This window comes from Limulus polyphemus, unplaced genomic scaffold (assembly GCF_000517525.1).
Source record: "Limulus polyphemus unplaced genomic scaffold, Limulus_polyphemus-2.1.2 Scaffold167, whole genome shotgun sequence".
Lineage (NCBI taxonomy): Eukaryota > Metazoa > Arthropoda > Merostomata > Xiphosura > Limulidae > Limulus > Limulus polyphemus.
Genome location: NW_013665777.1, coordinates 64410 through 81555, shown reverse-complemented (window position 1 = coordinate 81555; position 17146 = coordinate 64410).

Here is a 17146-nt window from a genome sequence, read left to right as displayed (position 1 = left end):
ACACTGCTAAATTAGGAACGGCTAGCGTAGATAGCCCTAGTGTGGCTTTTGCGCGAAATTCAAAACAAACAAACCACTTAAAGTTCGACAGACATTAAATATTTTCTTCGCTTATGCGAACAACCTGAATTATACTATGCTTAACGCAAACAACCGTGCACTTAATGAACTCTTACATTAGTTTTAGTTTGTTTTTTTTCTGAAGGGATTTCGGAATTTAAAAAAATTATCGTGGAAAATTATTGGAAATACCAATAGCATTGGATAGATCATAAGAAGGCCGAATACTCTCGTGAAGGGGTGTTTTTCTAGCTTCTGTTTTGAAATATATCCCATATGCTTTCTGATAAAACACTACCGTGGGCTTCTTTAAGATTATCGTTTGATATAGCTGGAGTACGTTGCTTCGAAACGATACAAAATGGCATCGGCTCAATCACTAGGTTACAAAAAAAAAAACGGATGTTTTTCTCACAACTGCAGTGGTTACCTTGGTTACTCATTCGAATTTCTGTACTCTATGTGTCTTTCTATCATATATAAGTCAAACAAGTAGAATTAAAGGAAATATTATTTATTAAGATAAGAAGGGTCCTAGTGTAGTAACTATGGCGACAACAATGGGGTTAAGAAATAATTGTTGGTACAAACAAATAGAGTCAAAGAAAAGATTATTTATAAAGATTGGAGGGAACCTAGATTAGTAACTATGCCAATAACGATAGGGTTAAAAAACAATTGTTGGTCAAACAAGTAGAGTCAAAGAAAAGATTATTTATAAAGATTGGAGGGAACCTAGATTAGTAACTATGCCAACAACAATAGGATTAAGAAATAATTGTTGGTCAAACAAGTAGAGTCAAAGAAAATATTATTTATAAAGATTGGAGGGAACCTAGATTAGTAACTATGCCAACAACGATAGGGTTAAGAAACAATTGTTGGTCAAACAAATAGAGTCAAAGATTATTTATAAAGATTGGAGGGAACCTAGATTAGTAACTATGCCAACAACAATAGGATTAAGAAACAATTGTTGGTCAAACAAATAGAGACAAAGAAAAGATTAATTATGAAGACTGGAGGGATCTCAGAGCAGTAACCATGCCAACAACAGTAGGGTTAAAAAATAATTGTTGGTCAAACGAGTGAAGTCAAAGAAAAAAGTATTTATGAAGATTGGAGGTATCCCAGAATAGTAACCATGCCAACAACAGTAGGGTTAAAGAATAATTGTCGGTTAAACAAGTAGAGTAAAAAGAATATTTATGAAGATCGGAGGGATCCCAGAGTAGTAACTATGTCCACAACAATAGGTTTAAAGAAAGGATCCCAGAGTAGTAACTATATCAACAACAATAGGTTTAAAGAAAGGATCACAGAGTAGTAACTATATCAACAACAATAGGTTTAAAGAAAGGATCCCAGAGTAGTAACTATGTCCACAACAATAGGTTTAAAGAAAGGATCCCAGAGTAGTAACTATATCAACAACAATAGGTTTAAAGAAAAGATCACAGAGTAGTAACTATATCAACAACAATAGGTTTAAAGAAAGGATCACAGAGTAGTAACTATATCAACAACAATAGGTTTAAAGAAAGGATCACAGAGTAGTAACTATATCAACAACAATAGGTTTAAAGAAAGGATCACAGAGTAGTAACTATATCAACAACAATAGGTTTAAAGAAAGGATCACAGAGTAGTAACTATATCAACAACAATAGGTTTAAAGAAAGGATCACAGAGTAGTAACTATATCAACAACAATAGGTTTAAAGAAAGGATCACAGAGTAGTAACTATATCAACAACAACAATAGGTTTAAAGAAAGGATCACAGAGTAGTAACTATATCAACAACAATAGGTTTAAAGAAAGGATCACAGAATAGTAACTATATCAACAACAATAGGTTTAAAGAAAGGATCCCACAGTAGTAACTATATCAACAACAATAGGTTTAAAGAAAGGATCACAGAGTAGTAACTATAACAATGAGATAAAAAACGATCTTGGTCAAACAATTAGGGTTAAAGTAAACATCCCTTATTTCTAAAGATTATAGGGATCCTAGAGTAGTAACTGGATCCATAAAATTAAAAAAAAAATTCTAGCATTCAAATATGATCAATGATCCCTTGTTTATGAATATCCCAGGGTTACTAGTGCATAGCAAATGTTTTTCTAATAATAAGAGTAAAAATATTAGTAATTGATTTTTAATACAAAAATAAAAAAATTGGTTCTCTTTGCTCTATTCACCGTGGAGAATCGAACCCCGGAGTTTAACATTGCAAGTCTGGAAACTTACTATTGACCCACCGGAGGACATCACTATGAGTAAAATAATAAAGGTTCAAGTGCTCTTAATTTTTCTCAACCTAAAGTATAACGGAAATAAAAGATTGGTTCTTAGTATAGAGAACTTTATCTGGACAACTAAAGAATGTGCAGGTTAAAGACTAATCACGTTGACGAGGTGTAAAATCACAAGTAACATGGCCAAGAAGTAACAAGTCTAAAACATGTTTTAAGGCTACTGTAAAAAGTCGTAAGTGATGAAGAAGTTAGTATAAGAAGTGGTCAAGCGTGTGTAATGTTTAGTATAAGAAGAAAGTGGTCAAGCGTGTGCAATGTTTAGTATAAGAAGAAAGTGGTCAAGCGTGTGTAATGTTTAGTATAAGAAGAAAGTGGTCAAGCATGTGTAATGTTTAGTATAAGAAGAAAGTGGTCAAGCATGTGTAATGTTTAGTATAAGAAGAAAGTGGTCAAGCATGTGTAGTGTTTAGTATAAGAAGAAAGTGGTTACTTGTATGTGGGCCCTGTACTTTGGTTTAAAACTACTCAATGCCTGTAGTTCTTCGAGAAATATTTATATATGAATACAAATAAGAGATTTATAAATTCCTAAGTTATTTCTATTTTTTAGTTTTATTTCTTTGTTTAAAGCGCACACTAGATATAGAATTTTAGTTACAAAATATAAATGAAAAATAAACCAGAAACAGTTGTAAACGTTCTACGAACAAGAAGGTTCATTGACTTTTGCGGTGATAAAATCACTAAAATGAAAAGTTTAAACTTTTTTTTTTTTCGTTTTAGGTCATTTGAGAAACATTTACTTGGGTTCGAGCCTGGAGGAAAGAAAGATTTAAAAACCATAGAAATTCAAATTCACCAAACTCTCTTTGCATGTGAAAGAGCTGTTCAATTTGCATGATTTATTTTCCAGGCCTAGATTGACTACCGAAAAAAAAAACATCAGGGAAGAGGAAACGTGGCTCTAACCATCTCATGTTGAAGTTGACCTAAAACCTATAAACAGAAAAGAATTAAAGTAGTTTGTTTATTTATAATTTTTTCTTGAATTTCGTGCAAAGCTATTCCGGGGTTTTCTGCGCTTGCTATCCCTAATTTAGCAGTGATAGACTAGAGGGAAGGTACGTAGTCAAAACCGCCCACCGCCAACTGTTGAGTTACTCTTTTACCGTCACATTGTAACACCCCCACGGTTGACAGGGCGAGCATGTTCGGTGACGAGGATTCGAACCCGCAACCCGCGGATTACAAATTTAAGTAGATGTGTTCATATCTGATGTTTTAGTTGAAATTGTATTTTACGAAGTCCGAATTGTTTTAAAGTTCAAAATATAAAAATGCCAGAAGTCAAGCATATTAATAAACTTGGTAAACTTTAATTAAACAAAATATTGTCGAGATAGGCTATATTAAAAATAAATCCCAAGTTTCATTGCGTGTGTTTCTTTCTTTCAGAGGTTTCGCGCAAAGCTAATAAACAAAAGGCTTTCTGTGCATAATCGCCCTTAATTTTGAACTGACTACAGGGAAGGTAGCTATTCAATACCACCCACCGTCAACTAGTGAGCTACTTTCGTCTGACCAAATAGTGGGATTTTACTTACTATCACTCTTATAACGCACCCACGGCCACAAGGTGCGGTGCATGTTTTGGCGGCAACGGGATGCGACTTGCGAACTCTCGGATTCATAGTCTGGGCACGGTAGGCTATGGGCAGCTCCAAATTAGCTTTATATATTTTTTTACGCTCCGATCTTCCTTTACTGTAATGTCACAGTAGGAAAATAAATAGCTTTTAGGGAAGGAGCACGTGCTTATCCGTCTTCTGATTGGTTGATAACACTCTTAATCAGCCCTGGTTTTGGTTTTTCTTTCAGATGAAAGTAACACACGTCATTTAAAAGAAATTTTAGTTGGACGTATAGGATTCATCATGGGAGTTTTAATCATTGTTGTTTTTAAGATCAGCCCTACTATTAAACGCAGAAATATTAAGCTTTCTACACCTCCAGAAAAACCAAAACACACGAGGTTCTTTTTAAATAGCTGTAAATCCAAAGATGGTCGCTCTAAACTATTCGACCTAAATCTGGAATTTAGATTAACATTCTTTGTTCGAACATCTCATCAACCTGTCACCTCTTTGTTTTAAAACTCGCAAGAATGAGTTTTTGTTTAAAATTCTTACTTTTTGCTCAACTTTTCCAAAGACGGAATGTTAACAGTTTTTCTTTTTAATACATTAAAAAAAAATATCACAGTTAATTTTATGATTGTTTAAAAATTTCGACCAGTATTTTTTTTTACTTTATAACAGAACTTTGTGATAAACGTTAAAGAGAACCTTTTAAACCTAGAAATATCATTGACTTTTGAAACGCACACGTCTTTTTTCTAAACTGGTTAAGCACCCTGTTTTTTATGGGTGTTCAGTTTTTGGTCAAAAGTTGAGCATGTGAAAGATTGATTATATTTTCTTCTGAGACTAAAAAAAAAAAAAAATCAGGAACGGTTGGTAAAACTGCCCTGCCTCAGTTCGACACAAAGAACAAATGTGTGGTAAAGGAAATATCAGGTATTAATTTAGGTTTAAAATGTGGGTGATGTATGTATATTAATCCCAGAATAAGCGGTAGGTCGGACTCTGTCGGCTTTTTAAGATACCCGTGCATCGAATTTCTTGTGGACCCATGGCTGTGGTTACAAAAATATCATTAGTAGTACAATTAATCACACCTAGTACTGCTTAGGTTCCCTACGTAATTTACATCTATATAATAGTATTGTCTGTTGTATGTCAATGTAACTACGTTGCAGGCTGTGGACGGATCTTCACCAAAATTGGTATGGAGGTTCATTAGGTCCATGCGGCGGTACATACACATTTTCAGTTTTGCGTTTTTCGGTTTTTTATGGGCATTTTTGCCTTTTGTGCCACTACCTCACATACTGTGGATGGATCTTCGCCAAATTTGGTATGAAGGTTTGTTGGAACCATATGGAGATACATGGAAAGTTGCGGTTTCACATTTTGTGTTTTGCAGTTTTTATGAGCGTTTTTTACAATTACATATAAAGAAAGCAACTTTTCATGTCCTAAGATAAGCTTTCATTAATCAATAATTCATAACTTCCGTCCAGAGGACGGGTACTCCAGCTAGTAAATAATAACTTTTTATACATTCGTTAATGTCATTTTTAAACCACTTTTATCATTTTACTACTTATAGTGTATTTAGCTGAGATATAGCAAGGCAACTTGTGTTGTTTCTCCAATCCATGTGCAAGTGTGCATCATCTGACGTAGAGCATTTGCGACTATTTTCGGGTCTCCACATACAATGTAGCTCACTGGAGCCTAAATTCTGTTGTTATTTGTTGAATTTTACCCAAATCTTCTTGAAGGCTAGCGTAGATAGCCTTCCGTAATTTTGAAGTGATATACTAGAGGGAAGGTAGCTAGTTAACACCACCAACTTCCGACTCTTGGACTACTCTTTTACCAACGAATAGTGGGATTGATCGTCACATTATAACGTCATACGACTGAAAGGGCGAGCATGTTTGGCGGCAGGTTTCGATCGCAGAGATCGTAAGTCGAGCGCCCTAACCACCAGGCCGGGTTCTTAATTATAAACACAGTTGGTGCTGTTAAGGTCGAAAATTGACTAATTATTCAAATGGGCTTTAAGTTCACAAACATTTTTTAAACAAATAATCAAATGTAATGTATTTCCAGGATATCAGAAAAAAAAAGAATTTACCTCTTTTCCTTGTCTTTATCGTACGTAATGGACAGAACGAATAGAGTATTTAAACGAATCAAATTAAAACACAAAGGAACAAAAAAATCGGATATTTTACTAAATATTCATCTTCCTTGCGTTACTGTAGCCATACCAACAAAAAAGACAACATAAATATGTTTCAAACCTATTTTACAAATAAGTATGAAAAAATGTAATATCATTCAGAAAATAAAACACCGCATTTATAAAGAATTTGGGGGGGGGGGTCGTTTTACAACACAGTATCACACCAATTAAACTTTACTAAGACAATATTTTTTGTTGGACACACACACAGTGAGACAGATAACATTTCCAAACAGTTTCGCCAAAATACAAATGCAGAGATAAAAACAGAAACACAGCATACGATGAAAAAGTCAGTAACACCACCTAGCACAATAACACCTTATAAAAACAAAGCCAAGACTGATTTGTGCTTCTAATTTTGGCAAAACAAGTCGCTGAAACCTTTCAAATAAACACTTCATACTGTTTCATCAAGAATGCCTACATGAGGATTTCAAAAGAGAAATTTTGTGTAGGCTCAGAATAGTACGGTATTTGAAACGTTAAAAGCACATTTACATGGATATCTCAACGTTTGTCGTTACATTATTAACGCGCGATATACCTTGTTATATATGTATTTTCCCAATATACCTGATAAAAGTATGTAACAACACGAACCAATCTAGTATAATAACGCTCACCTTCTGTCTGTCCTGAAAATACTCTCACACCTTATAATCTAAATGCGCATGCGCGGGCACTTAATCTCAAAGAATGTACACAAAAGGCGGATGTAAATACTCTTTAGTAGACATTTTGTTCAACAAAACATTAAAAACTTATCAAGGTTTTAAAAAAAGGGTCTAACGTTAGGTCATAGAATAACATTATAAATTTATTTATTGATAGTATTACGTATGGTAAAATTTAGTCCTAACTACACTAAAGCAAAATATGTACATACGTTACAATTTAACAGTGCTATCTCTTCAGTTTTATCGAATATAGGTCGTACTTACTTATGTTAATACGGGCTTAACTAATATTAGGCCTAAGACAAGTGGACGTATAGATTTCGATGTCTGCGATTATAATTATTTTGTATCATTATAAAAATCCTGTATTTAAAGAAGTACTATTGCAATAAAGAAACTAATTTGACTGTAAATATTTTACGGGTCTCTGCTAGTAACTATTAATTTAAAGAAAAAGCATCAACGTCTCTCTCTCTCTCTCCGGATCGGGATTTAGGTCATTTTCGACCTGGGAGGGTCAGGTTCAAGTAGACCTCTTCCTCCCTTCTGTAAAGTACACTAACACCCAAAAATAGGACAATACACACATATAAATTGATAACATAAAACGGACATGGCCCTGAAAAGGAAAGTACCAACAGAAATACATTAACCCCATAACAAACCAGCCTAACATAAAAAAACCTGAACCACAGAAGAAATCAACAACAACCGCCTACTTCTACTATAGACCCCAAGTGTGGTAATAATAAAGGTAGTTCTTGTGCTGCTGTTTTTATGATTATTATGAATATATTATCTTTGTTTTGAGGGCTGTTATATTTTTCCACGGCTATTTTGAATATGTTTTTGATTGTCTCTATTGCTTTGTTTATGAATTCCTCTGTTTTAGGAGATGTATCTATAGGTGACTTCTTTTGTTCTGTTGTTTCTTTGGTTTGTGTGTTGATTTTCTCTTCTTGTGCTTGTGTAGTTGTTTCCGTTCTGGTGTGGGTTTTTAATGCTTGTGCGAATGTGTGTGCTGTAGACTGTTTGTTTGTATTGCCATTTTGTTGAGGGTTTGGTGTAGGTAGCAATGGTGTTTTTTATTGTGTGCTGTATGGTTCATAATTTTGAGCTTGTGTGTGTGTGTTGTTCTGTATATTGTTTATTCTTGTTACAATAGTTTTATATTTCTGACATCCTTTATAGTTTGCCGTGTGTTGTTGTTGGCAATTGCAGCAGAACGGCTGTGGGTTATTTCGTGGGCATTCTCTGTTTCTGTGATCGCCCCCACACACTACGCAGCGTGGGAGAGCTTTACATGCGGCTGCCACATGTCCATACCGTTGGCAGTTGTAACACTGGGTTACTACTACCGCTGGTATTTTGGTGGGTTCTACTGTGTATTTTCTATACCAGAGTGTTATACCATTTAATATTATGTTTTGTATGTCTTGTGTTTCTTGTACTTGTACTTTTATGAGGTTAGTTAGTTTCTGTGTTCTGTTTGAGAAAATTCGTTCAACTTTAGTTAGTAGTGTGTTTTTCTGTGTGAGTTCTGTTACTATTTCTTCGTTTGTGATGCTAGTGTGTATGTCTTTTATAAAGAAAGACTTGTGGTTTGTTTTGTTTCCCGGTATGTGTATCGTTATGCTTCCGGGTTCAAATGCGTCTTGGGGCCATGTCTTCAGTAGTTGGCTGAGGTCCACACAAAAATACACCACAAAACGCTATCATAATCCAAGGCATTCCAGCACATTACAGGGAATCACAACTTGCGGCTGAAATCAAACGATGTAAGCCGAAAGTTCACATCACAACAGTCAAACGACTAGCCAAGGGCGGTGTCCTGGTCGAGGGGTCAGAGGCCGCTACACGACCAACAAGGGACACTAAAAGAAGTACACGAAGATAATATCCAAGAAACACCAGAAGATCAAAACAATTTCATACTAGTACAATCGAAGAAAACAAGAAAATAAACAGCACAAAACACAACCAATCCTACAAATGAAAGAGTTTCCATGTGCTTCTTTGTGTTTAGTTTGTGTAGGTGGGTTGTTGTATTCTTCTTCGTGTTTAGTTTGTGTAGGTGGGTTGTTGTATTCTTCTTCACGTTTAGTTTGTGCAAGTGTGTTGTATTCTTCTTTGTGTTTAGTTTGTGTAGGTGTGTTGTTGTATTCTTCTTTGTGTTCTAGTGTTGATTTTCCTGAGTGTTCTTCTTGTGGTGCTGTAGTTACGTTAATTTCCATAGAAGTGTTTTTTTGTGTGTCTTTTTTTGTTAGCCTGACTGCTTTCTTTGTTTTACGTGGAGCTAACCTTGCCATTCTTTCGTTATATTCTATTTTAGCTAGTTCTACCAGTTCTTCAGTTCTGGACTGAAAGAGGCTAATATATCTATAGTCAAACCAGCCTTACCTGAATCAGTGCTCACGCTCGGCGTTGACATTTGTTTATCCCGCTGGGGCTTTCCGTAGGCGACTCTGACGACGTGCTTGTGCCAGTGAGGGTACTTTAGTTCGGTTTCCCGCCCGCTGTATTAATCAAAAAGTACGTGTGTCTTCGTTCACAACCAGAACGATTTTCTCCTGTAGCAACCCTGATTGTTTGTTTGTTTGTTTTTGAATTTCGCGCAAAGCTACACGAGGGCTATTTGCGCTAGCCGTCCCTAATTTAACAGTGTAAGACTAAAGGGAAGGCAGCTAGTCATTACCACCCACCGCCAACTCTTGGTCTAGTCTTTTACCAACGAATAGTGGGATTGACCGTCACATTATAACGCCCCCACGGCTGAAAGGGCGAGCATGTTTGGTGTGATGGGGATTCAGATTACGAGTCGAGCGCCTTAACCACCTGGCCATGCCGGGCCTAGCAACCCTGATGAAATCGCAAAGGCGAAACGTTAGTTAAAATAAAAAGATCCTTTATAATTATCTGGAGTTTAAAGGTCGTTTTTCTCTAATCTTTTTATCAAAACAGATCTGTTGATGGGCTTTAGAATTGAGCAAAAAGCCATCTTTCTTATAACAAAGGTTTGGTATGAAATACTCTTTTTTATCATACGCTTCTGATTTGAAAATCGTAATGGAATAATGTCAAAATAAGTATATGTATGTATTCTCTCATGCGATGCATAATGATATTCCTTAGGAAATATTAGCAAGGTTACATAATGTATGACATTTTCAATATTTTAAATCCAGTATATTTCATCGTTTTAATTAACCTATGAGGCATTATAAATAGGAGATTTCCAACCCGTTATAATGCAAAGATTTATAAAAAAAATTATAAACAATACAAATTCATTAGCTAGAAAATGTTCTTATTCATTTTATATTGTCCCGTGGTTCATATTAGAAATGCAACATATGGCTTTGCACGTTATATTTGTATTGATTAATAAAAGAAATGAAACATTTTGATGTCTTAATGGAGAATAAATGTTTAAATTCAGTTTAAAACAAAGAGCAAGTGTGTTTGTTCAAATACTTTTTTATTTTATAGTATAGATAACGGAAGACACGTACAGATGCCATTTGAAAAAGTTAAATATTACAAAACAATTATGTCTTACGTGAAATATCCCACATCTGAACAAACCCTCCCGATAACAAATCAATTGTGGGGAAAAATAATTATTGCATATTTATTGCTAGAAGCATCTATTAAAACATGTGAAATTATAATAATTATTATATATTTATTAGTAAAAGCATTGATTGAAACATGAGAGATCAACATGTTTTTTTCTCCAACATAAAACGCATTGAAGCATGTGTGTTTTATAGTAACTAAATGAATTTTTAGGCTTTAAATATTAATTATATATAAAAAAGATAAAATATACAAAATCGCTAAACAATCAACATAACATACTATCAGTAAAATAACAATCACAGTTTGATCAGAAATTAAATCACTGTACATCAAAAACTTGCAATGCTATTGAACACGTTTGAATGAGTATGTGAAAATTTATATACATATATAAATATCCCTTCACTCTATGTCAGGACGTATTAAATACTCTTTCACTTTAGGTCAGGGCGTAATAAATATCCTTTCACTCTATGTCAGGACGTATTAAATATTCTTTCACTTTAGGTCAGGGCGTAATAATATCCTTTCACTCTATGTCAGGATGCATTAAGCATCCTTTCACTCTAGGTCAGGACGTATTAAATATTCTTTCACTTTAGGTCAGGGCGTAATAAATATCCTTTCACTCTATGTCAGGACGTATTAAATATTCTTTCACTTTAGGTCAGGGCGTAATAAATATCCCTTCACTCTATGTCAGGACGTATTAAATATTCTTTCACTTTAGGTCAGGGCGTAATAAATATCCTTTCATTCTATGTCAGGATGCATTAAGCATCCTTTCACTCTAGGTCAGGACTTATTAAATTATCTTTTCACTCTATGCCTGTACTTTTGAAATATAAGTGAAAACATTGCATAGCAGTGAGTAGTAAATCCGAAAAAAATAACATAAAAAGTCTAAAAGAATACCCAGAGCCACAGGTAATAAGTTGAAAGCAAAACACAAACAAAAGTTCTGAGTATAGTTGTTTTTCTTTACTACTGATACTTTATGATATTATTGGAAGTATGCTTATGTAACATCTACTTGTAGATACCTGTAAACGTCTGGTGGTTAGGGCTCTCGACTTGTAACGTGTGGACCGCGGGTTCGAATCCCCGTCGCCGAATGTGTTCGTCCTTTCAGCAGTGGGTGCATTATAATATGACGGTTAATTCCACTATTCTTAGTAGCCCAAGAGAGTTGGAGGTGTGTGGTGTTGACAAGCTGCCTTCCCTCTAGTCTTTCACTGTCAAATTAGGGACGGATACCCGGAAAAGAGATGGGCGCCACCAGATAAATTTGCCTGGGAATCGCCTATCATGTATCAGCATCTAAGGTCCTACAATGGTCGTAAGCACCACGGAGCTGAATAAGATAAAAAAGGAAGAGATACCTGCAAACTGAGATATTCGCTAGTTTGAATTTGTATTAAACAGCACATATTCATTTATAAAAATCTTGGCAGTTGATCTAAACTAACCTTGTATCAGTTTATTTGTATTTTGTAGTTTTAACAGTGATGTTGTAAGAGAGGGTACATATTACGTTAATATTAATATTCAACAGCAGTTAGTAGTAACATGTTATTATGTGTGTCCGTAGAAGGTGACCTGTAACACGATTATGAAATAGCAGTTGCAAATGAATGTGTAAATAAAACCCTGTTACTTTCTGAACACTACACGCTGTCATGTCACAATAGATTATATGAGCAACTGTTATGTGAAATAACTCCCCTGCCCACCAAGCAGCTTGAGTACTCAGAGCTACTTGCACATATAGTGTGGAGATTTTTAATATTCCTTTCATCTCATTTTCAACAAATCTGATAGTTGTTTGTGTAATATTCTCTTCTTTGAGTGCTAGAATTAATTCATCACAAAATATTTCACATCATTAAAAAAACAAAACATGATCAATAATTTAGATTCTGGATCATGGCTACTTCCATTCAATATATTTCCTGCCAAAGATTTCGTAAAATTATCTCCGAAAATAATTAAAACTGCTTCATTTTAAGACGTTTGCGTCATGATCCAATGTTGGAAAATACCCTCGTTACCACAGTGAAGTAACTTTCTATCAAACTTTCAAAGAATTGTGTATGGAAATATTTCGAAACATTTTTAGTAATGTACCGAGAGGAGCTAGTGGTTAGTATGTATGTCTATATTCGTAACCCTTTGCCTCAAAAACGCGCTATGCATTTGGGGGTTAGGATGCGCTATATGAGTGGCGGTCCAACTATTCGACAAGAAATGCTAATTAGCTCGAGGTGGGCGCTGTTGCCTAGCTGCCTTCTTTCTGGTCTATAATCTCCAAATTAGGGATGGCTATGCGCAGATAGTCCTTGTGTATCTTTACACGAAAGTCAGTAAATTTGTTTGGGGAATTTCGCGCAAAGTAATAGAATAGATGAAAGGCGGACAGTCGACATCACTCATAGCTCTCTCTTGGGCTACTCTAACCGAATAGTGGGATTTACCATCCCATTATAACGCCTTCACGAATGAAAGGCGGAGAATGTTCAGTGATGGGAGTCAAACGTGCGAAAGAGTTTCTTAACTAGCGTCGATTGACAAAACATTGTCGCGAATACATTAAGTGAATGAAAAATATGACACAATGAACACTTATTAGTAACACACACAAAGTTTTTTCTTTCAACCCAGTTTGTTTTAAACAGACTACAACATGATCAGTTACGTTGAAATTCAGCACAAGATGTTTTCAGCGATAATGTGTTTAACAGTTTTATACATTATCAGTGATACTTTTACCTGAGAATCTATTTTCTCCATAACTTTGCAACACAACAGAAAAGTCGAAAACAAAACATCTCTTCATGTTAAATTAGTTATAACACTTTGATAGAAAGTTTCAAAATAAGCTAAATATTGACAAAAACTGCATCATTTATGTTCGTTAAGTGCCCTACTTTTGCTACACCTGTAAACAAATTATGTTTCGAAAAGACATATTTCAGAACAGTGTTTGTTTTGTTTTGTATTTCGCGCAAAGCTACAAGAAGGCTATCTGCTCTAGTCGTCCCTAATTTAGCAGTGATAGACTAGAGAGAAAGTAGTTAGTCAACATCACCCATAACCAACTGTTGGGCTACTCTTTTACCAATAAATAGGGGGATTGTACCCTTCCAACGGCTGAAAGAGGCGAGAATGTTCGGTGACGGGGATTGTGAGTCGAGCACCCTAACCACCCGACCATGCCAAGCCTCCCAGAGCAGTGACCGGTTAACAAAAACTTGCATTCGTAAGTAAAAACTGAAACTCTTAGACAAATCATCTTCGTCAAGCGCCAATAAAAGGTCTTGTAAATAATTAGCAAAAAATTTGATTTGTAGACTGATTTCACAGGAACACCGAGAAACTGATTTTACCTGTTACAGTTTTACTGGATGATTTCACAGGTACATCGATAAACTGATTTTACCTGTTACAGTTTTACTGGATGATTTCACAGGAATACCTATAAACTGATTTCACCTGTCACAGGTTGACTGGAACATTTTACAGGAACATCGATAAACTGATTTAACCTGTCACAGGTTGACTGGAACATTTTACAGGAACATCGATAAACTGATTTTACCTGTTACAGTTTTACTGGATGATTTCACAGGAATACCTATAAACTGATTTCACCTGTCACAGGTTGACTGGAACATTTTACAGGAACACCGAGAAACTGATTTTACCTGTTACAGTTTTACTGGATGATTTCACAGGAATACCTATAAACTGATTTCACCTGCCACAGGTTGACTGGAACATTTTACAGGAACATCGATAAACTGATTTAACCTGTCACAGGTTGACTGGAACATTTTACAGGAACATCGATAAACTGATTTTACCTGTTACAGTTGGACCGGAACATTTCACAGGAACACCTAAAACTATTGAAGTAAATGTTGTTGTTTTCTTCATTGCTTAATTTACATTGCAATACGAAAGCAAAATGAAGCCTAAGAGGAGTCAGTTTTTCAGAATCGTGTAGCCCATAAATCACATACATGTGAAAACTCTGATTTCCCCTGCTCCTACAAAGAAATGGCGAAAATGAAAACTTATTTTGATTCATGTGTGTGTGTCTATCGTTGTAAGCATAGATAAGAGCATAATATACATTCTTATAATCAGGTTTAGCTCTTATCACATTATGTTTTGTTTACATATCGCATAAAGAAATGAATCTCGGCAAGAACTGCAAAATGGATAGTTACAGCAAATACTGTTTTGTGTAATTATATAATCTGTCGAAGGTATTCTGTGTACCGTGTGCAATAAACAGTCAGCTTTTCCATTATGATGACAATATTGTAACATAATAGTTACATATCTCAACTTATCAGTATTTCAAATGAAGCTGGATGAAAAAATAAATGCAAAATAATGCTTATGGTTTTGTGAAAGATGCTGGTTGTTAAATCAAAAGATCTTACAAAAGCGGCATTAGGTAATTGAATGAAATATTTAAATTGAATTCTATCTAGTTGTACTGTGTATAAGACTTAAATTGTGTAAATGTTATAGAGTTGAATATAGTCTTATCACAGTAAATTATGTAAACGAGGCATAGTCTTTGTATGAATTTTATACGATTTAACAACATGGTATGCTTCATCTGCGAAATTGTTCTAAATTGTTTCTAAATGAAAAAGTTGTGGCAGTGTTGTACGTAGTCATATTAATTCTCTGATCAATATTACTAAGGCTGTACTGTGTAAAACATCAAAGAATTCAAAGCATGACAGCTATTTGTTATAAACAGAGTTCTACGTTGAATCAGTATGGTAAGGAACACTACTGTGTAATTAATATTATGATAGTGGTGTCATATCGATGTAGTGTTTCCAAGACTGTAACTAACTGAAGGAAGTTGCTATAATTTTAAGCATATGTGGTCTTTTTTATTACACGGATTTCCCATTGAATAATTGGATAAGGTCCGCTAAACAGGAAGTGCCCTTGAACTCAGACTGAGGTTGTCAATAAGAAAGAGTCCACATACAAAATGCGCAACACAATCATTATCAAGAACAAGACCAAAGACAAATAAAATACAAAAATGCAATCAGGGTAAGTGTTTGTTATGGGTGTGTGTGGAACTGTTAAGAGAGAGAGAATGTGAAACTAAACCTTTAAAAACGGTTGAAATGTTAACATTCAACTCTCTCATTATTAAAGTATGTAAAATCTCTAACGTTTAACACATGACAACTCTGCTAGAGTAAATCTCTGGAAGTTTTACAATTTCAAAACTTTAAATCAATCTCAATCTAAACGTAACTCTCTATCAAAATGTGAATCAAAATCTGCCTAGCAGGCAATAACATAAACAAAGCCCAGTTGTTCATCACACGCACCTGAAACGGTCCAACACAGGAACGGGGAAATCTGGGGACATTACATGATTCACCGACAAAAAGTACAACTGTCTTTTTTGGAACATCTCGAGTGAAATCACGGCTATCCTTCCAGAAAGAAAACATGTTTAATGACCAATTAATGAAATTGTCCCCGTGTGTGGCTAGAGTAAAGAAGAAGCTTTGTTTTTCACTTGAGCGCTCTCTGCATTCAAACTTAAATATAAAAAAACAACAGAAATTTCTAAAAATTGACATATTAACTAAGAGAGTGGCAAATATAAGGTACCACAAACGGTTAAGTTTAAAATGGAAGATTATTGTAGTGAAAATATAAATAATGTCACTGATAATGGAAAGTCGATTTTTTGTATGAAAAATGATTTCTAAATGTATGAAGTTGTAATAGTTTTAAGCATGATACAACTGAAAATTGAATTTTATGATAGTGAATAAATAATGCCACTGATGATGGAAACGAGATGTTTCATGTGAACAATGCAAGTAAATTTAGTACAATCCAACCCAGAATTGTAAGATATGCCATTAACAGCGCTACTGAAATATAAAAGTGGGAGGTATAGATACTGAAGGTTTCGGTAATAGTACAAGAAGCTTTATTCATAATGGTATGCTATTCCAAAATATGAATAATCCTTTTTTTGAATTTAGAACTTTATTACATTTGTTATAAGTCTAACTGCTGAAGGTACGAAACGATTGTATTATTGGCAGCATAATATTAAAAAAACAGAACTTTGAGATTGTGGCAGTGGTATGCTAAAGTTACTGTGTATTATTGGCAGCATAATATTAAAAAAACAGAACTTTGAGATTGTGGCAGTGGTATGCTAAAGTTACTGTGTATTATTGGCAGCATAATATTAAAAAAATAGAACTTTGAGATTGTGGCAGTGGTATGCTAAAGTTACTGAAGCGAAAGCTGTAGCAATGTAATACATATATATATAATTTTCTATAGTATCGTAAATAAGGTTACAACTGATTATAGTGACGATTTTATAAATTGTTTATTATGTATTGAAGTTAGGATTACTGCTGTGTTTTCTCTTCTCATTACAACGTTTAATATCATCCGTTAATGTGATAGCATTCTGTTTTGTATTTCATTGAAAATCAACCGTTAATTAAAAAAGAAATAGTACTGGCACTTATTATTCGAATGATGATAGGAAGTTAACGTGTGTCAGCTAGAACTACTCATTACTATAAATTACAAAGAAAAAGTCAATTATAAGGATCTAACAGATTAATTTTACAGTTTTGCGTATGATACATAAGATTAGAT